General features: G+C 39.2%; 1 protein-coding gene across 11 annotated transcripts in view; it reads left to right on the top strand.

The window, feature by feature from the left end:
* Positions 1–24,783, top strand: part of CDK14 (cyclin dependent kinase 14) — a 566,062-nt gene that overhangs the window by 496,272 nt on the left and 45,007 nt on the right. The window contains exon 14 of one of the 11 annotated variants that reach the window (XM_031679677.2): positions 9,507–9,554. The exons of the other annotated variants lie outside the window; for them this stretch is intronic. The gene's annotated coding sequence lies outside the window, so the exon portion shown is untranslated. Of the gene's footprint in view, positions 1–9,506; positions 9,555–24,783 lie in introns of those variants that run through there. 11 annotated transcript variants of the gene reach the window in all.

Genomic DNA, 24,783 nt, shown 5'->3' with positions numbered 1-24,783 from the left:
TCATTTACTGTTGATCCTTATGAATTTGGGATACAGAGGGAATCGTCTATGCCCTAAGTGCACTGTATTGTATTATTAATACCAGGACAGCAGCTGAGTCCCACTAGACAGTCTTTGTGGTCTGTGGATACTCTTAAGAAGTGTCTGAGCATAAAAGGAGGCTGTGTGAGTTGAAGTGGGCTGATGGTCTGGGATGACATTTGAATGCATGGAGGACAGTGTCTAAATGACAATGTCAAAAAGGGAAGGAAAAAAGAAGCTCGAAACTATTGCCATTGTCCCACAAATGCTCATCACTCGTGAGATAGTCCTCTCATGCGAGCTTTGTCTGGGTAGAAATGGGGAGTGGGACCAGGGAGGGATAGACACTGGGGCCCTGGGACAAAAGCCAGGGAGTCAGTCCTGAGACACATTAAAATTCTAGACAGATAGCAAATGTAATGAAAACCACAACCCGAATATATTTCAAGTCTAACAAAGTTAAACATTTTAGCTAAATTATTACAAGTATATTTAACAAAATGTTTGCAAGACTCTGATATGCTTCAATGAATAAAGCTTTTAAGAACATCAAATTGGTTGTGCAAATGAATAATTTAGCGTGGCTCTTTTGGAATTTAGGATAGCTGTTTCATCTACCAATACACTCACACACACACAAACACACACTGTCTGTACACTCACACAGCTAGATAGAATAATTTTTCAGCAGTCCTAGAGTTGTTAGGATAACATCATAGATTAATCAAAGGATAACTTCTCCACCTAATGAAATAGGGCACAAGATCTAGAACAAAAACAATACAAAAGTTAGAGAAGTAGGTGGAAATTTATCTCATAAAAAATATTACCAGGTATACCAAGCATGGAATCAAATACTGTGCTGTTAACTTCTGTACTTGAGATTTTTTTTCCCTTTAAATTATCACCATTCTTTTAATGTAGTTTGCATTATGTGTAGTGCCCTTGGATTTTTAATTGCTCTGGATTATCATTTCCAATGCAATTAGTAAAATGCCCTCAATTACATATAATAATTACTGTAAATGGGGCTATTGGCCTAATTACTATAAATGGAGAAAGATGTGTGATTATCATGTGCAATTAAATCATGTACAGTATTTATTTTACACTATTATATAAATGTTGTAATGATAATACATAATTATATTGTATCATTCCTTGGTCAACAAATCTCCATCATATTAAGATACCTAGAATTGAGGTCCGTTGCCAAAGATCCATGTAGGAGATCTTTTTTCCCAAAGTAATTGGGTTATTCTGTGGACTGGGGACCCACCAAATGAACTGACTGTGCATAGGCAAGAACAATCTGGAAGGAAAAGAAAATTATTTTACCTCCATTAAAATGAACACTGCCCAGGTTATCCTGTGTTGTCCGTGTTAAATCCTCCCTGAGCCCAATGCCACTCTTCACCATACCTATTAGGTTTTAATGTAAATGTGTAAAAAATCAACACCCCCTAAATGGTGGCAACATTTTAAATATGTCTGGGAAAAAAAAAAGTCCTTTCTTCACTGTGGCAAACATGATAATCATCCCTAGTTTACAAATGCACACTTAACAAGCTTATAGCACATAATTAATTCTGCAAAAGATGCTGTTTGACAGAGTGGGATTATGAGAATTGCATATTGATAGTGGCAGGAGAAATAAATCTATTTTCTCTACGTAAGGTAGGGTGTTCTTATGTTCTTTAGAAACTGGCACATCTCAGAGGTGTTGCTCTGAAAATGATCTCAGGATGGAAAGAAATCAGTAATTACAGAGCCAGGCATTCAGTTGTGTCCTAATTTTCCCACCAGTTTTTCAGTGTTTCAGCTGCCTCAGAGACTTAAAGTATTCTCATTAGGTAGCTGCAGAGGCAGCCGCTTGCCTACTCCCTCATTCTCTCACTCACATTTCTTTCTTTCTTTCTTTCTTTTTTTTTTCCATCCCTGCCTTGGGAGTGACTGTGAAGATCATTTGCTGGAATGATTGGCAGGTTAGAGGATGCGATCAGATGAGTTCCTCTTAGTGCAGGTCAAAAAGGCTAGTTAGCAGGAGCTGTCGAAAAATGCCAGCAGCATTCGAAATGGGAAATGTCATGACTTCGAGGCAGGGGGTGCCACCTGGAACAGAAAGCCCCCAGCTCATTAGCAAGTTACAGGATGCGGGCTTAACTGGAGGGAGCAGAGAAGGAAAGATAATACCCAATAGGGAAAATGATTGTGAAGTGGAATTGATTTCATGTATAATTTGTTTATCACTAGAGGGGACAAATGCTGTCCTTCTGACATGAGCAGAGGAGTGTGGACTGTGAATGAAGCAACTTAGCATAATCTCCAGGTTGAGCTTTGGATTTAAAGAATGCAAACTTCTTTATTCTTAACTGTGGAAATGATCAGGTCATGTTACATTAATTAAAGCTGACATGCTCTCAAATGTTTTATCTGGGCAATTGTGGCAATTCGACAGAAACGGATAGAGATGGGCAACTTTAGAAAATAAGAGGGATTTTTTTCTTTTCCCTCTGCTGTGTGGAAGACTTGCTCTGTTGCATACTGAATTATAACAGGCTTGGTGTTTAAATTCAGTGGTTAGCTAGGATGCACAAATCAAGCTGGGGTTCCTGATTCTCATGCAGTCTCATTTATAGAGGAGAGCTTTTGCCCTTTGGGAGATTTAGATCTAATCCATGTTAAAATATATCTGTATATTTTAGAATATGACTCCATCATATTTTGATCCAATGTTAAAATTTAAATTTTTTTTAAAGGGGCAGCTCGCCCAGTTTATTACTGCCTGGTTTGTCAGTTCATCTTGAATTTGATATTTTACCATAAAGTCAACAAATTACAGTAGCCATAGACAAACAAAACTAAACTAAATGGGTTCCCTTACAGGAAACAAATCTGCAGTTTGTAAAAAGAGAATGTAGTGGCAGAGCAGAAAATAATACTGCCTAGCATGTGCTCAAACTAAAATCCAAATTAAAAGATTCCAGTATTTTTACAGTGTATAAAATGGGCTTTATTGTAAAGCCTTTTCCTACATAAATTCCATCCAAAAATGTATTTTCTTTTGATAGGAAACTTTTATGATATCATTTATCTTTTACATGGAGATCTTCATCCTGTGTTGTCACAAATGCCACAGCTGCAAGTCTTTCTGGCTGAAAACTAAAGGCTGTTTACTTAGCATCCAGATTTTGGTTAAAACATATATTTTCAAAATGTTTTTGTCTTGAGTTTTTCTTTTCTCTTAAATATGGAGACATTTTATGAGGCAGTTATGAAATAGCCAATGCTTTTTTTATCAAGCAGCCTCAGACTGCTGTCTTAAGTGAAGAAGAACCCTAAAACCTCCTAGTTGAAACGCTGGTGGAAACTTCATTCTTTTCTGTATTCAGCATAAAAAGCTTAACATTAAGCTACTGAATATAGCTGTCAAGATATAGTGCATTACTTTTGTCAAGTCTAAAAATTTAAACATCAGTGTGAATCCACTCATCCCCTCATTTGGGAGTTTTATGGTGTGGTCCAGGAGCTGGCCTTTAAAAAACATTTTTACGAAATACTATTTGAAATGGCTTATCTAAAGTTAAGATTTTTTTATTCTTCCACAGTAATTGAATTGGTTAATAACTGACATATTTATTAGAAAAATGAATAAATCAAATGTTTTGAGAGAAAATACTTTCAAAAAATTTTTTAATGAGAGAATTGAGTTGACACAACATTGTAAACTGATTATACTTGAGTATAATAAATCAGAAGCTTGAAATAAGATGCCCTTACCTCTCAAGATGAGCCAGTCAAAGGCATCCAGCCATGCAGAGCTGCAGGTGAATGGCAGCCTTTATTCATGCCCGGTCTCATTTCTCACCTTTTCCTCCATGTCCTGTCCTCACTTTGGCCTTCCAAAGCCAGCTCTGCATTCACCGACTTGGTAGACTCTACACTATTTGCATTCTTCTCAATTAATCTCCTCTCCATTAACTAAAATAATACCTGATTCCTACTGACGTTATATTTATCATTCCCTTTGCTGAATCCTTCCGCAACTCTGTGGGTAGACTGACCTTGTGGTTGAAAGTTTCAAACACCTTCAGGTTTGAGGATTCCTCTTAGATAAGGTCCCTAGTTCCAAAGAAAAGAAACGGCATCCTTATAATTATCCTCTTTATCATGGGTTCTCAACTGGTCCAGATACCCTGGAGATCCCCAGAGGCTCCATGGGGCTCAGAACTGTTCTCATAATAATACGAAGTTAGTCTTTGCCTTTTTGCACCGTGTTGACGTTTGCACTCGACTCAGTGGTGCTGAAGCAACCGAAGTAAAACCAACTGCTGGCTCCTTAGCATGAATCAAGGCAGTGGCACCAAATTGTATTCCTATGCACTGTTTTCTCTACTGGCACAGGATGGTTATCATTTTTAAAACCCAGATTCACTTACTAGTGTTCTTGATGAAGCAGTAAAAGTTATTAATTTTATAATAAAATAATTGTCATTTTCATAGTTGATGTGGCTAAATAGGAAGTTTGCATAAACTGTCTCCACTGTATACCTAATTGCTCAGGTTGTCTCCAGGAAAAGTTGTGGTCCAGGTATTTGAGTTGCAAGGAGAACTGTCTGTTTTTATCCTGAAACATGGTTTGTACTTGAAAGGATGATTGACCGATGGAGAAACTATGCTTATTTAAACTTGGGTATTTGGCAGGCATTTTCTCAAAAATGAACAGAAAGTGAGTCTGTCACCCAAGGAAAGCAACTGATAGCATTTGCTGCCTAAGATAAAATTAAAGCTTTCAGTAGAAAATCAGAATTTGGAAAAACTGTAGAAAACTTTGTTTGCTTTTTAAGAACTTCCCAAACACTTTTCAAGTGAGATGGGTGGCAATGTAAGCAAATGTGGTTTTTTGATATTGTAGAGTGAAATGTGTCAACATTTGAAAGATCTCCCTAACTCACTGAATCAATATTTTCCAAATAACCAATGCGTGAATTTAGGAGATCATTGCATAGATAAATCAATAGATTCTAAAGGGCAAAATAAACTGATAGATTTTAGAGTAACAGAATACAAAGAATTCATTGGTACAGTTTCAGATTTCCCAGTGCAACTAATCTTTAAGAAACTAGCACTTGTTGAGTTTTGTTGTAACATAAAAGAATATATACCCACAATTATCTGGAAAGGCTATGAAAATACTTCTTTCTTTCCTAAGTACATATCACATCTGTGAGAGAACGTGTTTTCTTTGGTTGCTTCAACCATTAACAACATATCATAGAACAGACTGAATGCAGGAGCAGATGTGAGAACTCAGCTGTCTATTATTCAGCCAGATATTTTAAAGTTTTGCATAACTATAAAAGCTTGTCACCCCTTTTGCTAATTCTGTTTGGAAAATACAGTCATTTTATCAAAATGAAGTTTTTATGTTAATATGCAATATGGTTATATATAATGAATTAATAAATATTTTAAATTATCATTTTAAATTTCAGGTATGGTAAACACCAATTGCTGTAATCTGTATAAACAAAAGCTCTTTGGGGGATCTTTATAGTTTTCAGGACTATAAAGGGTTCCATCCTTAAGACCAAGAGGTGTGAGAGCTGCTCCTCTGTATCAGTGGTGCTCTGGGTTAACTCTAATGTGCTAATTATGCGGGTAACAATTTTTCCTCAAATAAATTACTCTTCCGTAACTTTTTTTTTTTTGCTATATAAAGTTATTATAGTTCTACCTATCTAATTGAATATCTCAGTTTTTCTGAGGTACAGTGGATAGAACCTCTATTCTTAGATTCATGCAGATGGCATCTGAAAATTTGAGTGTCATTTACTATGTCCTTAATGACTAGTAGACCAATTCTTCAAAGACGTTTCCTATATATTCGTTTGTGGGGCTGTAACTTTCCCTTTTTTCCATGCAGTAGATTTGACCTTGCATGGAGAGACACTCATCATACAGTACTAAGTCATCAGGCCATTTTACATAGCTTGTTTTATCAATATGGTGCTCTGATCAGACTCAGCCTAAACTGAACTTCTTTCAGGAGAATGGACTTAGGTCTTTCCCTGCCCACTGCTATGAGGTAGTTCATGGAAATCTGAGTGAATTCTCAGGTTCAGAATTGATAGTAACTATTCAGCATGAGTAGCAGACAGATTAGTGTTGTATTTTTTTTAAACTGTTTTATTTTGAAATACTTTCAGATTTACAGAAGGGTTGTTAAGCCAGTGTGGAGAGCTATACCTTTCACCCAACTTCTAAAATTAATAACCTTAGTAACCATGGTACACTTATCAACTTAGGAAATTAACATAGATTCACACTATTACTTAAGCTACAACTTTATTTATTCTTCACCTCTTTTCACATTCATGTCCTTCTTGTGTGCCAGGAGTCCATCCTGGGTACCACATGGCATTTAGTCATTCTGTCTCCTTAGTTTCTTCTGGTCTGTAATAGTTTCTCAGTTTTCCCTTGTTTTTCATGACCTTGATGCTTTTGAAAATTACTGTTCAGGTATTTTGTAGAATGTCCCTCTACAAAAGATGTTTTCTCACGGTTACACTGGGGTTATGAGTTCTGGGGAAGATTACCACCACGATGAAGTACTCTTCTCTTCACTTCATGCCAGGAAGTATGTGATACCCACATGGCTTATCACTCGTCATGTTCACCTTGATTGCTGAGGTTAGGCAGATGAGGTTTTAAAGTCACCATGATATCCAGAAAGTAAAATCAGAGAAGCAGGAAGCCTGGGACAAGTTCTCAATCAAATGGAATGAATTCAAGATGAGTTACTGATCTAAGAACAGGGCTGCCTGATGTGAGAATCAGAGAAGAGAGAAAAATTAGTCTCAAGGCTCAGGCTGAAAATGGGCAGAAATGGAGGAGAGGAGTCCCTGACAGAGAGGACCGTGTCTGAGTTTAGAATCCTGAGGTGTTCCAGCCTCTGACTCAGGATCAGTGAAAGAATTTAGCAAGATGTCCAGCAGAGTGTGAAATACTTTTTGTGGAAGTGAGTAAATGTGTGGCTGTTTTACACATGTCGGGAGCAAAGCTGGAGTTTCAGCCCCTCTGTATTGAAGTCCCCTGTCATTTGTCTGTCTTCCTCACTAGAATCTAAATCTCAGAATACAGGAATTTGTTCACTGGTTTGTCTTCATTTCACGGTTTTGTCTCCATCTCCTAGTATGGCACGTAATTTGTGCCCATCAAATATTTTTAAACTGTTGACCAAATTAGTGAATGTCCACCTAACTCACCATATTGTAATCTTCTATTCTTCCAACAAGTATTTTTTGAGTCGCCATTATATTGATACTGTTTTAGGTTGTAGCAAATAAGACAGTTTCTAGTTTGGAGACAATCCCAGTTTAGAGACACATTTCAATTTCAGTATGATAAAAGCTACAGTAGATGTTTTTCATAAAGCTATGTGGGAGAGCAAATAAGGTAAAAATTAATTCTGCCAGAGGGTCTTGAGAAACTTTCACAAAAGAAGAGATTTTGAGGAAAAGGTGGAATTGGAGAAACACTCTGAGCAAAGCCATGTCCCAGAGGTGCAGCATCCTAGGGAGTGGTCTGATAAAGCCAAAGGACATGGGGATGGGGGAGTGAGAAGAGATGAGATTGAAAAGTGCTTTGAAGTTGCATTGTGAAGGATCTGGAATGATATGCTAAAGAGTCTGGATTTTAATGTGATTGGCCATGGAGAAATACATATGATTTCCTGGTCAGACACAGGAGAGTCAAAACGTCTTAAAGCCAGAAGGTCCTTTAGGGATCATATATCAACCTTAAAAGAAGATGTGGTATTTTTCCTTTTCTTTGAGCTTCTTATTATGGTAAATCATGTCTTGAAAATAAGTAAAGAAATGCATAAATTTCCATTCACATTTACATCAAACATAATATTAGAATATTATAAATTGTACCAACACTTACCCTTCTCTTTAGCCGAAAACCTCTTCATCCCCCAGCCCTGAAATCCTATAAATCTATTATGGGTATAGCTCCTTTAGTATACATTTTTCAACATGTGCATAAATGTGTTTCTTGAAAAGCTATGTTTGACTCATTATTTTAGTTGAAAGAATATGCCTTCTTTGTTTGCATTATCTTTTTGTAAGATGAATAAGGACCCCCTTAATTCTAGAGATGTAGAATTCTATATATTAAGAAATACTGACAACATTTAGGAAAAATGCATAACCTAAAAAGTGAGCTGATTTTTCAGGGATAAAAATCTAAGACAGTTTTTGAAGTTGGAAGGAATGTTTAAGAATTTACTAATTTTTGAAATTGAAACAAATGTTTAAGAATCTAGTATCTTCGTGGTCCAACTGGTAGTGTGCTCAGCACTCTGTAGGTTTGCAAAAGCGTTTTCATGAATAAATTCATCCTCTGAGTTTTATGAACTTTAAGCTCTTGTAAGAGTTACCTCTAGTTTTCATGTCCACTTTTGCCTAAATACAAATAAGCTCTCAATTATTAAAGATCTTAAAGTGAGTCTAACCAGCTTAAAACTACCTCATAACCGACAACACAATGCCATTTGCAGCAACATGGATGCTCCTAGAGGATGTCATTCTAAGTGAAGTAAGCCAGAAAGAGAAAGAAAAATACCATATGAGATCGCTCATATGTGGAATCTAAAAAACAAAAACAAAAACAAAAACAAACAAACAAAAACAAAGCATAAATACAGGACAGAAATAGACTCATGGACAGAGAATACAGACTTGTGGTTACCAGGGGGGTAGAGGGTGGGAAGGGATAGACTGGGATTTCAAAATTGTAGAACAGATAAACAAGATTACACTGTATAGCACAGGGAAATATACACAAAATGTTATGATAAATCACAGAGAAAAAAATGTGACAATGAGTGTGTATATGTCCATGAATGACTGAAAAATTGTGCTGAACACTGGAATTTGACACAACATTGTAAAATGATTACAAATCAATAAAAAATGTTAAAAAAAACTACCTCATATTTTAATAACTCAGTAACTTTTTAATAATGGTGACAGTGACAAAGAAAAAATATTAAAACAGCATTAGACAGATTAAACATAAGTTATTTAGAATAGACCACTTAAATATATTTTTTATGAGGTGGATAAAATGATTTTTATTTGGCATGATAAAAAGATTTTATTTGGGCAAAATGTGAATAGTTTCCTTTTTTATTGAAGTATAGTCAGTTTATAATATTGTGTCAGTTTCTGGTATATAGCATAATAGTTCAGTCATTTAAATATTTTTAAAAGGAGTTATTAAGTAAAGTTAAAGTATATCAAATTAGATAGAATATTATGCAGTCTTAAAAATGAAAGTCATAAAGGCAAATAACATGGAGAAATAAATACATGTGATAGTGTGAAAAAGTAGGCTAATCCTGCTGTATATATAAAACTTACATGTAAGGGGAAATGACAGAGGACATAACATTAAACTGGAAATCCCTGGTATAGCAGAGAAGACGTCTCCCGATCGTGGTAGAATCGATGCACCTGCAAGAGCATAAGGCACCCTTTGGTGGCCCGCCGCCCGCTGGCGGGGACTTGCGACTTTTGCGAGAGGTCAGAAATTCAGGTACTTGACCATATCTCTCTCGTCTGCAACTTGAGGATAAAAGAGAGAGGCTGGCGAGACAAAATCATTACCTTTAATTTGTACCTTTTATTTGGAATGCAGGGTGAAAAATAAATTTTGAGACAAAATATATGTGTTAAAAATGAATTTGTAGGATTTCTGTGTCGTGTGGGGGGTGCACAACATATTTGAGACCTGAAACCAGCTTATTATGTGGTCATTTTATGTAAATAATATTCAAGTATACAGTTATATTTATATATATTTATATATTTGTGTCAACAAAGACAATTTGTTTCATTTTTCTCTTTCAGTTTCTTTGTGACTTCCCGTGTGATACTTCCCCATTCAGTCAGCTTTGCTTTTTGAACTGTTTTCGTGTAGTTTCCAATTTCCACCTTCATTTCATCTCTTCACTTGAAATGTTACCAGGGAGGAGTACAAAAAAGAAAAGTGTGTGTGTGTGTGTGTGTGTGTGTGTGTGTGTGATGGGGGTGTAGTGGCGTGAGGTGAAAAAGAGGCAGAGGAAGGAAGACTGCTGAGGGGAAAAAAAAGATTTAAAGGAGAAGGAGAAAGAATGCTTCACTTGTGGGCTTTTAGCACAATTAACCATTCCTTAGGAAATACGCAGGAGATCGTTAATTATGACTACATGAGCCCCTTTTAGAGGCAGTGGCAGGCCAGGGAGCTGACTGTCAGAGCAGTGAAAGATGTTGAATTGGAAGGCTGGGCCCGGTGGCAGGCATAGATGGTCTGCCGGGTGAGCCAGACAGAGAAAAGCTAGCTGGCGAGAGCAGCCTCCTGTGACAAGGGAGCCATGTAGAGCATTTGCATACTTTTCCTGCAAAGGGGGTTTAAGCCAAAGAAAGAAAGAGATTTCAGTATTGTCACGCAGGCTTTGTTCGGGGTGAAGAGCAGAAGGAAATCTGCTGACGGGGCCTTTCTCAAAGCCTTGGTCTCAGCCTTGAGGTTGTTCCCGTCGAGTTAGGTCCTTGAGGGTTGTTTGCACACTATTGTGTGTTTGAAGATCTTCTCAATTCAGAGGGCTCCAAGTATCCCCCTTTACCGGCACAAAAGAAAGAAATTTGTGTGGTAAAAATGACTCGTGTTGCAAACTGAACCCAAGCACCCTTTGTTCTTGCACAAAATACTCTGAAAGTTCCAAGAGTATCTTTTTGAGCCACACTGAGTGAGTCACACCATCAGAGCGTTTGCAGGCTAGTAAATGAGGCAAAACCAACCAAGACTTGTGTCTTTCTTTGCCAGCGCAACAAAGTCCTTTATGTAATTCCCAGCAAAGATGACTCCAAGAAATATATATATGGCAGATATAAGTAATTTTTTGATTACCACACATCATTTGTGCCCTGTTTTTCTACAAAACGTTCTGAGGTTGAAGTACTTTAAGTCTAAAGTTGAGGCAAGTTATTTAGACAACCAAGCAGAACAAGTTTTCTCACCACCCCATCAAACTTATCATTCTCTCTGGCAACATGAGTTCATGCATGTGGTCTGTGTCTAAATTTCAAAAAGATGCCTTCTTTCCTAAACCAAGATGAACTAGGTAGTATGCAGTGATCTACTCTTCACCAGAAGTTTTCCTTCTAGTCTACATGTCTACAGTGGGAAGTGTGTACCTGCTTATATAATAAATCATCACAGGACTCATGGGTCAGAAATCAGGACTTGTTTCAACTTCACTAGTTGGTTTGTGCCTAAGTGTCCATAATCCTTATAGTTCGAAGAAGTATGTACTAAAGAAAACACAGAATCTCAGTTATAAAAAAATAGCAAAATATTTGTTTATAAGGATAATGTGGGCATTTGTGAATGCCTTTTAAATTTATGACCTTCTACGTGGAGCTTAATGCTCCAAAAGTATGGTCTTACTGCTTTATATGTATAATTTAAAACATACAAACTAAGCATTGCTTGCAGCTGATCATGCAGGGTATACACTAACACTGGACCTTTGAAGTTAGGAAAACTATGTGTATTTACGCATAACAACAAATTTAGCTTGAGATTTTTTTTTTAATTAAGGATACTGCTTTATGAACTTTATTATTGTTGATCCTTTTGCTGGATTTTTAGTTCATTTGGAGACCTGCACAGGAGACCCTATACAAATTCAAAATAAAAATGAGTAGTGAAAAATCTGTTTATGTAAGGGTCTAAAAGACGAGGAAATGTCCATCTGACTTTCAAAATAAAGGTAAAACCTGTGACATGTAAAAAGAAAGAGAAAGCTTACTTCGAAATGAGCTTGAGCCAGCTTCTAAGAGAAATGTTACACTTTCTTCACTGGTGATTAGGAAAACCTTTATCAGGATAATCGTATCTGGGGGTTTCCAGTGAGCAGGGATCGCAGGTGAGGCTGGAAGCTAGTCTACGTTGGCAACAGCCAGATGAGAGCTTTCTGAAGTTATAAAATGAATGAATAAAATGGTGCTTGCTACTTTCCTAAATACCTTACTTTTTGTTGTGGTTGAGATGCTGGTCTGTGATCTGAGTAAACCCTGCTTCGCTGGAGGTGGTGCGTTTCTTTCTCCTGCTTTGCATTTTCCCCTGTGAGAAGCGTGTCTGAACTGGGGAGACCTGAATATACCTCTTTGTTGCGGAGCTTGTCAAGCACAGCCCTCTGTTCTCTTTCCCACCAGGAAGGTCAGGCCGCTGGGGGCCAGTCTGTTCTCTGAAACGAACCCTACTGTCTGTCCCTGGTGTCTGACAGATTGAAACAGTTGTCTGTGTTACTGCACTTTCAATGCTTCTTAAATGCCTCGTTTTCCAAGAAAAAGGTACTGTATGTAGGCTACGTTGAAAAGGTAAACTTTTTTGAAAAGGCTGGACTTTGGATGTTAATGTTTATCCAAAAGGAAAATTTAATTAACTTTCTAAGAACATATTTATAGATCCAGGAAGTTAACTGCATGCACTGTGTAGGCCGGCATGCGCGCGCGCACACACACACTCTCTCACACCAAGATAAGCCTTCACTTGTGAGTTCTAAAGACTTACATTGTGGGGTGTTTTTTTTTTAATTGGAGTAATAAAATTATGAAGTATGGAACTGTTTCAGTAGTGGAATTGTAGAAGTAAGAGTCCTTTGTTCACTGAGATTTCAGTTTTCATGTATTTTGATCAGAGGTATGTATAAAGCCTGAAGAAATTTGTACTGTGCTGAGCCTCAATTCAATACTCTCCAGATAATTGAGCTAATTAAATCTTTACCAACATTAACACAACTCCAGCATTCCTTGGACAGTGGATAATTATTGCATGAACATGGCAAGCTGAAACTAAATAGATGAAAATAGAGTTCTGTGGAATGGGTATTGAGTTTATTTTTTATTCATCTTTTGATAAGGTTTAATTAAAACTGCCTCTCTCCATTGTGGTGAGAATGAATGTGCCTGTTTTCTTAGGGAAAAGCAAATTATTCACTTCAGCCATGGTTCAATAATCAAAGCCTTTGCAAAGTTTTGGGTTATAGTGTAGCTGTGGGGATGTAATTGCTGCAATTCTGTATGAAGGCTTTATCTTTTTTTATTACTTTCTCTTATTTATTTTTGTAGAAAGAAACTTACAAAAGCCCATTTTGTGATTTGGTGTGGAAGTACCTATGTTTGAAGCCCTGTTACAGGTTTGCCTTGGCTAGATTATTTTTTAAGGTGTATTTCTTGCAACCTCTTCCTAAAATGAAAAGTAAAAGGGGACACATATTTAAATAGATGGCATTGGAGAGTATCTTTTAAGTTAGTGAAGAAAGTTTAGTAGAGCCTTTAAATCCTGTGGCTGCCACTGGATTGACATAGTGAGCTGACAATCGTAAGGGTGGAAAAGTAGTAGACATTGAATTTTTTCTGCAGATACATATATTTGCATCCTCTCTGACTTTATTTAAATTCACCAGAAATGTTTACTGTACTGTTCTTTTGAAGGGATAGTTTTTTCCCCCTTATATTGGTGATAATTTGGTAGCATGAATAGATTTTATGTATATTAATGACAACTTATTTTCAAACTTTTTATCATGACTGTGCTGGATTTCTTTTCCTTTCCTTCTTTTTCTTTTTAATAAAACGGTAGATTACAAGGATACAGGATGTTTTGGGGACCAAGAACAAACATAAAACAGGGCCTTGGGCATAAACCAGAAGCAGAGACTCAAATACAGACAAACTCTTTCCTTCTCCATCTTTTAGTTGCCTTGAGTCTGACTTTCCCAGCTTCTCTGGTCCATGCAGTGGAAACCAAGTTGACTTGTCTCATGATTTGTCATCAGAAAAAAGACAAGGCGTCGCTGTTGGTCAGCTTCCCCCATTCCCTGCAAAGGTAATCTGCCCTTCCCAGATCAAGTGAATCAGTCCAACACCCAGATTTTAGTGCCTCCATTTACCGCTTCTTACTGGACTCTCTTCAGTTCCTTAGAGGGAGGAACTGCAGACATGTGTAGAAATTTCTTCATCTTTAGACTCATTTTGAGGATTAAGTCCTTGGATGCAGTGTTTTCCAACGCCTCGCATGGGTGGTGATATCAATCTAGTGGACTGGAAATAGTGTTTCTTAAATGGGATAGACTAGGTGAGAAAGAGAAATATCAGAGATGATCAGATGCTCATGTGAACTAAGAATAAATGTTATTTCATGAAAGTTTTGTTTCAGTGACGCATGTGTTTGTGTGTGCAAGTGCACTAATGCTGAGTCACTTAATAAAATGAGTTTTGACAGTGAGTTGTGCCCAAAACAAGTTTGAAAGCCAGTGACTGCCTCTCAGATCCCCTTCAGGGTTTCTCTTGGGAGGCGGAGGGAGGGAGGGAAACACTGGGCAGGGCTCCAAGCCCATCACTTTCCACCAAAGTGGCTCCACTGTAATCTGTTTTATACTTTATGTTTCCACCTAAGATATCTTTTAAACAAAGGATGCAGTGGCCAGAAGTTTGAATAAATGATATCCCAGGTTCCTTCTTGGGATTTTTGGAGCGAAGTACAGTAGCTGTCCGGACCAGATCAGGCATTGTTTTGGTTTTCTGTACGAGGGAGGGCTTGGGAAATCATCCAGCCCTCAGCTGTTCAGGGAATTTTTTTTTTTCTGTCTTTCTAAAATTGAAATGCAGTTTCCCTACTTAATCCTATAGAAAACTTTGAGACTTAGCATATAACCAGGACAATACTCAATCTGAATGGACTTTAAGCAGCCTTACAATCAAAAAGGGGGGAAGCAGCAGCCTGTCCGGCTCTTTAGGGGGGCTGCGAGGCAGACGTGAGCAGCGGTGACGTGAGTGAGAGCCATGTGGCAGCCTCCTCACGTGGTCCCTGGAGAATTGAGCATCCTGGGGAGAGAGAGTCTCTTTAATAGAATTAAATAGTAAGAGAACAAGACTAAATAAGAAAACAAGCTGACTTTCTTAAAAGTGTTTTCTAGGACTTCCTTTGGGAAGTTGAAATGGGTTTAGCAGCTGCTTTTATTCTGCCTTTGACACTGTTGAGGGGACCTCTGTGACACAGACTTTCCTGAAAGGTGGGATCTAATGTTGAGCTCTGTTGTTTAGTGATGAGTTCTGTTTTGCCTGTTTACACACATACATACACGAGTGTGACCTGATGTTGGTGAACATTTTATTAGCCATTCACTGCATTGCACACATCAGTCCTGTTAGCAGGGGATTCACTCAGTATAAGCAGCCGTCTTTAACTCAAGGAACCTGTGCAGGGTAGGGACGACGGTCTCTGGCTTGGACCAGCCGCTTGCATCTTGAGACTGCACTGTGCTATCTGCCATTTCCTGGGCTAGGTCTTAACCTTTCTAAGCATCAGTTTTTCCATCTGTAAATCAGAACTAAGAATAATGCCTATCTTAGCTTGTTGTGAAGATAAAATGGGTTGATAAATGTAAAGTATTTAGCACAGTGGCTTGCTTGGTTCATAACAAATGCTCAGTAAACTGTTACGAATCTCCAATTCCATAAAGTTTATGATAGACGAAAGACATATTTACTTGAACTCTTTTATTATCATTATTTTTGTCTTTCCATTTCCTTTACCTAAAATGAGGAGGAACTAGAAATCCTTACAATGCAACACAGGTCTTGGACCAAATCATACATAATCACGACAGAAGGAAGGGCAAATTGGGGCTTGGTTTGGCATGAGTTTTAAAGAGAATGAAGAAAAGGAATTGGTGGAAATTGAGAAGAGACATTCAAGAGATTTTTTTTTTAAGTCAGCAAAAAAGCACAAAAGTAGACCTGGACGTGTTGCATGCAGGGGATGTGAGATGTAAAGAACATAGAAGAAGCAGTTTTTAAGGAAGCAGTTTTAAGGAAGATTAGTTAAGTTTCACGGCCCCAGTAGGGGTTGTTGAACACCATTCCAAAGAAATCATTAATGTGATGTAGTTATGTGGTTGGAGCGGGAGGACATAGACCAGAGAAGAATTAAAATTGCCTCCCACATAGTGAGACTAGCAAATAGGCCGGATGTGCCTTCACTGGTGGCCTGGAATAACTCTGAAGGGGTAAGCAGTGGGTGAGGACAATTAGGCCAAGTCTGGGGATGCAAAGTAAAAATGCCCTTTCATTTGGGTTGGCGTATCAATAGAGAGTGAGGAATCAAAGGAACAACTGAAGATTTGGGCACCTCCGGCCTGAGAGCACTCTGCGGAGATCAGTGTAAAGGTTCAAAGGCTGGATCACTGTTCCTGAGCTATTGTGGGTAGAGACCCACACCCACAGCAGAGAGAAGGGTCCGAAGGAAGACGCAGCAAGTTGGAGGTGCCCCCCGGCACCGTCCTCATGATGCTGAGCCAGAGCTTTCCCGGCTGCAGCTGTGCGGTCTGTCTCTGACTTTCCAGAGCACTGGCGGAGGCGTCACCGGGGCGCCTTCAACGGGTACTACCTGTACACACTGTGTTTGCCTCAAACAGTGGTTCTAAATTTTTAAGAGCCACTGTTTAAAACTATGCATATCTTATATAAAAATCCCAATTTCTCTGCAAAAAAAAAAAAAGAGAGAGAGAGAGGAAGACTGAGCCATTCCAGGCATTCTCTAACCACCGTGATGGGCCAGAGTTGAGTAGCCGCTGTCTTTTTGGAAAAGGCCGTGCTGTGAAGTTTGCCACGGTCCCCACCACTCACTGATTGTCCTCCTGCCACTGAGGCTGAGAAGCAGCTGCCGCTCCCCTTTACCTTTTGTCTGTTGTTTATCTTCTGGTGGAGGGAAAAGAAAAGTGAGCTATTTCTTGTAACTGTGTGTCCCTGTCTTTAAATAACAAATATAAAAATAGCCCAAAGGAGCCTTTTCGTAGGGAGAGGGATTGGCAAGAACGTATTTCTTTATGTAAATGACGTAGCCCACTTCACTCACTCGTTACTTCTTGGCCCTTATTAGGCCTTAGAATCTTTTCTAATTGTTCAGCAGTTAATCAGGTTTACTATGATATACGTTTCTGTTTGCATATAGTTGCTGGGGAACCAGGAGCAAACTGAAAAGGGTATAACGAGTTTCCAGGGAAGGAAGATATTCATGGAAATAAATGGCCCAGATGAGCAAGAGGCAGAAGACAGTTGGCAAACATTTATTAAATGCCAACAAATCCCATAGATGGATTTGTGAGAGATATCAGGACGTGGTGGTACTCATCTGCTTCGGCTTCCCAAAGAAAAATACCATGACTGGGTGGTTTAAATAACCGGAATTTATTTCTTACTGTTCTGGAAGCTGGGAAATCCAAGATCAAGGAGCTGGCAGATGTGGTTCCGGGTGAGAGCTTTCCAGCCGACAGCTACTTTCTCAGTGTATTTTCATAAGGCAGAGAGAGAGAGGGAGAGCTTTCGTCTCTCTCTCTCTTATGAGAACTCCAGTCTGATCATGGGGCCCCACCCTCATGAATTCATCCAAACCTAATTACCTCCCAGAGGCCCCAACTCCAAATACCGTCACGCTGGGGGTGAGGGCTTCAGCGGATGACTTTTGATGGGACACAAACATTCAGTCCATACCAGTGGTCCCTACTGTCAAGCAGTATACAGTGCAGTAGGCCACATAAGATACAGATGATTAATTCAAGATAAGATGCGGAAAGTGCTATTGTACAAGTATAAATAAGATGCAATGAGAACAGCAGAGACAGACCTCACTGAGTCAGGGAGAAGACAGCCTCTGAGCTGAAGTCTGAAGACCAGGTGGGATATTCACAGTCAGGGATGGGCTTCCAGAGCCGGGAATCAAAAGGCACAGAAAGGTTGCAGAGTCCAGGGCATGTTTGAAGCCAGACAAGAAATGTAAGGGCCTCGACAGGAGGGGAGGGCGTGGGAGCAGGCACACACGGTGCCCGGGAGAAGGCAGGAGAGAAGAACCTAACGAAGGGCCGTTCTCTGCAACGTCCAAACAAGCACAGGGTGCTCTCTTCCTGAACCTTTTCTCGTTGCCTTTTATTTCTAGAAAAGTCTGCTTTGCCATGAATCACCTTCATCCAATTTATAATAATAATCATGACAGCATCTCACTTACTGAGCGCTTACTGTGTGCCAGGCGGCGTGTCCAGCGCTTCACACACGCTCGTATTTAGTGCTCACAGCAGACCTCGAAGCGTTCTCATCCCCATTCTGCCGACCACTGTCATCCTGTTGCATTGGCCTTACTCTGAATTCTGAGGAGCCTGCTTTATTTCAGATGTTTCAGTCACAACCAGTCTTAGCCTATGCAATTATTTAGTTGCTAATGTCTAGAGAAACTTTGACTACCTCTGGAGATAAAATTAGAGCTGCAAGAACTACAGTGCCCCCAAAGCCCCGTCCAAATTGAGTTAATTAATCCGTAACTCGAACACCCTAAAGGCCCTATTTAAATACAATTTCACTGTTCGTGAGAAGCTCCAGGAACCCTGATTAAAACTGAATGCAGTCAGAAATAAAAAGTGTAAAGCTGTCCTTAATCTAAAATTCTCGACATGAAACTGTGGTATAAGTTTCATATTGTTTTAGTTGGCTCTTAAAATTCATATCACAGTTCTTAATAAAATGATAATATTCTGTGTAAACTTGATGAACACACAATTGATCTGAAAATATCTGATTTCTACATAAGCACTTGTATTTTTTTAAAACATATACTTAAGAAACAATCATGATGGGCCATAGTCAGATAGTATTGTTGTTTTTAAATAATTCTTTCAGAATGAAAAATGCTGTGGGATTCAACTGCAGTCTCTGACCAGTTTTCATAGATTCAGGCAGCTTCCCCTTATTTATGTCAACAGAAAGGAAAGCAATGCAGAGAATCCAGATCATTCAGTTTGAGGATGCATTGTTTGCACTGCAGCTGTACTGTCAGGGTGATTTTTGGCATAGTCTAATCATAAAAGCCGTTTGTCGACTTCAAATGATAACCATTTTGGAGTGGGAATTCCAGAATGTCTTGATAGCTGGAACAAGTCCACAGAAGGGATAATCCACGGGCAGATATTTGAGGGCTTTTAAAAACTGTATATGGAAAGCAAACACAGTGAAGCATCAAAGATAAGAAAACATGCATGGGAGAGATGATGGAAAGAAAGAAACATAAGCTCTTTCTAGCTTTTCATCTCTACTGTCAGACTTTTAGGTTATGTCCTTATAGTCAGATAGGTCTTGGGGACAGAGGGGCAGGAAAAGGAAAAAGAACAGGAAACCACTGCAGACACTCTGTCCTACGTGGAGGATAAACATTGAGACAGCTCCTCTCCTTTCCTTCACACCCTTTTTATTCTTAAGTACCTAACTGCTGAAGGCTGCCTGAGGAAAGCCACAGACATTTGCTGCTCAGATGCTAAGTACTCTTAAAAGCACAAAGGAATGGTTCCTAAGAAGAACACTAACTGAACGAGACAGAGGAGGGGTGACCTATTCAGTGTTTTAAGATTTCCTCTTGACGTTGATAACCAGTCACCGATACGTGTGGAGGCCTGCTCTGATTGAGCAGTCTCCCTGCGATCCATAGAGCGCCTTATTTCCTTAGACACACCTTTTTAGAGGGCTGCAATCTGAATTAATAAACCAGCCAGGGCTGCATGCCAGCATGACTTGAAAGTTAACTGGAATGTATTGATCTGCAGCCTACAAGCTGTTCTATGTCGCACTGCACATAAGAAAGTCAGTCTTTAAAGTCACCCCCAATTTTTCTTAATTACCTCAAAAAAGATCCTTTACACCTTTAGATAGTACTGTTATTTGGCTGGAATCTTCTCCCCTCTACCCCTCATCCCCAGATTGGGTCACGAGGGGCTCATGTTGACAGCAGCGATAGCTAACGCGACGTTCATAATTCATGCTCCATTTTCTGCATTAATGGACGGAAACGGAAGCAACGGCTCGCGAGCCTGGCTCCTCTTCCACCGCTGTCTGTGAGGGGTGGAGGGGAGGGGACGCTCAAAGTTGGGGATGCGGGCCTTTATTAACCTGTTAAGAATCTAGCCTCCCTGAGTGTCCCAAACATCTTAAGCTCACTTCAGTTTTCCACTGGATGCTTTCTCTTGAAGAGACACCTGTTGTGTGAATCTAAGCCCTTCCGATCAGATGTCCTAAAAGAGCCTTTTAAACTTCAAAGGGGTTTACCTGGCTTTACTGTTCAGACAGTGAGTCTAAGAGATACCCCCACTTGTGTCCTTTGTGATTTTTTGTAAACTTTTCCAGTCTCCCCCTCTCAACTTCTGTTTTCCCAAGCTGAACACCCTAGCAGCTTCCACTTTCTGTCGTCTCCTGTCTGTCTCTATTTTTCTTTGATCTCTCTCTCTCTCTCACTCACACACACACACACACACACACACACACACACACAGATCTTCCCATGGTTTTAGGTATTTCATCGCCTGAAAGAGGCAGATGGATTCTACAGATTGGCTTTTTTTTTTTTAAAGAATTCTAAGATAATTTTTAATATTAAAAAGAAAATCCAGCTAATGTGGCTACAAGTTACTTTTAACAGTCCTCTGATGGAAAATGTTGGTTCTACTCATTATTTCCCATCTTTAATCAAGCCCTTTCTCCATAGGAAAACACTCCTCCCAATCCCATGTTAACTCCGTTTTTATAAACCATCTTTGATGTGGAACCTTGTCAAAGGGTTTTGAAAGTTTAAATAAATTATGTGCTCTGCTTATTTACCGTCTCAAATAACTCAGAATGATTGGAGAGACATGCCTTCTCTCTATGTAAACCATGTTGCCTCTCCTCTAGCAGATAATGTTTGCATATGTGATAAATATCTTACAGTTTATCGTAGGTGTTACCAACTTGCCATGTATGAAGTGAGGCTATGAATCTCAAGATCCAAACCCAACTCCTTTTTCCCCATAAAAATCTGGGTAAGTGCACAAATAATCCAGGAAAACAACTAACTCTAAAATTATTTCTCTCTTGGTAGGATAATACTTCATAGAATATGCTTCCAATCTACATTTCTAATTATGTTTAACCTTAAAATGAGCATGTTTAACATTAAAATCACCACCAGGGAATCAGTCAAGAAGTAAAAAGAGGCCTAGGGTTAAAAGTTTGTATATCTTTGTCTTTTTCTATATCTATCTGTCTGCACATATATATGTGTAGCCACACAGGCACATATGTAACTACTGCCTATCTCCAGATTCTGAATAACCTGTGAATAAGAAGATTAAGCTGTACAATACAAAATAACTCATTTTAAAAGAGAATTTGCAAATTTGATAATGATGTGCGCATAATGACATTTTACTTATGCAGGAGTTCTGCATTTTCAGTCTCTTTAATAAGATATGATGGAACCTCTTTGATGGATATGAAGTTTTGAGGTCATAATTAGGTTTGGCACCTTAGGGTAGAGAGTGGATCGCCTCCTATAAATGCAGTCCTGTTCCGGATATGTAGACTACAAAGTCAGGTAAGCCTTGGTGCCCATCCTGGGGGATACTGAAGTCTGATGGGGAAGACAGACAATGGTCAGTGAGTCTGGCCAGAGGAATGAGGTCTGTGGTCAGGGACACCCAGGAGTCCCAGAGGACTGCTGAAGAGGGGTGTGCAAATGAGGCTGCTGGTGAGACTCCTTGCTTAGAAGTATTATTTTATGTTTTCCATTTCTTCTCTATCAGTACAAGTCTACAAACGCGTGCTGAATTCTTGCTACTTGCCGGCATTGCTACAGCTGCTGTCTGTAGGAGCCTGGAGACTAAGGGCACAAGTTGTTGAAATTTTGTATCAAAATGTAACACACCAGATGTTGACATTTACAGTTAGGGGGGCCGTATTAATGGCCTAATGATTTTCAGGTGCTCTGGATGGACCCAGTGGTCCTGGTTTATTTTTAATAATATTCATTCAACCCTCTGATTTTTGCCATAAGACAATTTTGCACTCTTGAAAAAGAATCATTATGAGAATAGAAGTGAAAGAGCTATTAAAGGATGCAGAGCAAAACCAGGCCTGCAACTGGGGAAGTCGTACTAGATATGAGGTGTTATTTAGGTGGGGTGGAATGTGGAAAAGAGCTTTATTTCAAAACATGCCTTCCCTCTTTTGAACATGCCCTTCGCATTAGGAGCTTCTTCAAGGAAAAAAAGCACCACGTGCAGCACACATTACAGCCTGTTTCTTCGTGTTCTTTCCTTCTTGACTTTCCTCCTCTTCACGCCAATCTTCATGCATCCTTCATCCTCGGGCGCCTGCACGCACAGGATTCCGAGTATGGAGGAGAGCTGCTGACTCACCGTGGGGTGTTCTGATCGTTCTTAGTGGTTCAAGCCCTCTTGGTTAGCGTGTAGCTAACACATGAAATGTTAATACTCCTTAAAAAGAACATATGTTGCAATCTCAGGGCCTTGTCACACACATTCTAATCTGTTAGCAATTTTAGACCTGACAAAAGCTTGTTCTTGGCTACATATCTGTCTCCATACTTCTCTCCTTTATGTATCCCGTGTAAGTTCAGAACACAATGATGACGTTAAATAGCATACGACTTGGTTTTGTTAGCTAGCTCTAAACTGTTTTAGGTGAATACACCAACTAACTTTACTATATGGAATTAAATATGCTGTCCTGGTGTGCTACGACTGCCCTGATACATTCATTTTATTCTGCTCTATTTTCCCCCACTCTCGTATTGACCCAATTCATCTGGATCTGTCGTAGGGGAAAAAAAGGACTGATCAGAGAGCAGGGAATTGCAGTGTAGTGATTTCACGCTTGGTTGTTGGCTACCAAGGCACGTCGTTTTTATTCAGTGAGGCCCGGTGGCGGGAGATGAGGAATTGTGTGGGGCCCAGATGCTATGGTTGCAGAGCGGGCAGCTGAAAGGGCTTCAGGGTTCCAGGTGTGAGAGGCATTGTCTCTTCCCAGCAGGCAGTGGATAGATCTAGACAGAATCTGTCGTGTTCAAGATGCTGGCTGGCCTGGCTAATTCATAAATCCAAAAAAGTCACAACATCCTCTGATTGGGAGCAAGTGGAAGAGGCATTTAGAGCACCAGGGACGTAAGACGTCCTGACTGCTGCTTGTTACAGGGGGACAGTTTGTGTTTTAAAGCATTTTCTAAAATGGAATTCCCTTTTCCAAGTCTCCTTTTAGATTAAAATATATTAGATCAGATAACTAATTACCTATTTGGGTGCAGTCTTGTCTGTCAATCCATTTACTTTGGCTGCTCTGTAGCAGTGCAGACAACTGGTGATTTTTTTTTACATGTTGTTCTAAAAACTAGAAAGGCCTAAGGTACTGTGTGTGTGTACATGTGCACACATGTATGGAGCTACTACTAAATTTATTACAACTTTTTTAATTTAAACATTTAAACTTAGTGTATAATACTTTTTGATAAGGTGAATGGCCTGGTGAATTTGACCTTTCCTTCATCTATGAAAAGTAGTTTGCTAAGGTGATAACATTTCTGAAAAACGCAAAGGAATGTTTATCCTATAAGAAAACTATTTTCTTCAATAATTTTTTTTTTAAGAAAATGTTTCCTAGCACGGTGAAGTTACTGTTAATATGCTAAGTTTCAGGGGAACCCATGGACCTCTACTAGATGAATTCAGTCCTCTTCTATTTCTGTGTATACGTAAAGATAATACAGTTGTATCACTTTAAAAAATATTAGAGTTTAGATTTTAATTTAAATGTGTCTTTCAGGCCATTAATCCAAATTAGGTTTTACTGTAATAGATACAAGACTCATATTTCTTGATTTTTTGCCTCATTAAAGCACAAAGTATTTTTAAGTTTGGTTTATATGGAGAACTCTCCACTAAAGAACACCAGTATCGTTAGGAACAGTTCCTATTTAATGCCTGCAGTGTCTGAAGGACTGTATATCCCATGAAGCAGAAACTGTTCTTAAGACTGGAGTTCCCTTGTGGAGACTACGCCATTTGCTTCTTCTTTACTGTTCACCACCACCCCTCAACCCGTCCGCTCGCTCACACCCCAGTGTTCAGGCTGTCTCATGATTTGGGACAGAGAACTCAAATTCCCACTTCCAAAGTGAGTCTGATTGGCTAAAGTAGTTACAGGTCCAGTGAGAGCATCCTCATTCCAGAGTCCGTTCGTTGCAGATCACATCTTTGATACAGAATGTCCCTACTCACAGTGGCCTCTTGTTATTCGCATCCAGATAACTTTGCATCTCATCCTGCTCTCATTCATGCAGAACATAACTTCACCTGTTAAAAGCCTGAGGGTATGTGGTTAACCTATAAATTAGGGGACTGCACCTGAGTTTCCCTACCTGTAATGTTATGATGGGGTTTCATGTAAAAACTATACCTTTTTATTTCTTGATTTTTATTTCTCTGGTCGATTTTTTAGGAGTTCTATTTTAAATAATGTTTGCCATGCTTTTGCAACAGTCTAAATAAAACCAGTTTGGAATGGCTTCCCTCTTGGAGTTCCCCACTGGCTTCCAAGGGGGCACTTTTGTTCTTTAGTCCATAGATGAAGAAGAGGAAAAATGCTTCCCTTTTCTCTTTGCATGTTCTCCGTTTGATCCAGGTTCATCCCTAGCTGGATGATGGAATCCACTAGTAGCTAAATATCTCCATTTCATGGTTGCTAAGATGGAAAGAGGAGTCTCAGTTTTGCCCACTTATGATGTAATGTTATGACCCATAGAGCTCAAAGAGAGAAGTGAAATAGACTAAAGAAATGGAAA

This window comes from Vicugna pacos, chromosome 7 (genome assembly GCF_048564905.1).
Source record: "Vicugna pacos chromosome 7, VicPac4, whole genome shotgun sequence".
NCBI classification, from domain to species: Eukaryota; Metazoa; Chordata; class Mammalia; order Artiodactyla; family Camelidae; genus Vicugna; species Vicugna pacos.
Note: the sequence above shows the minus strand (reverse complement) of the source record. Positions and strands in the feature narration are given on the sequence as shown.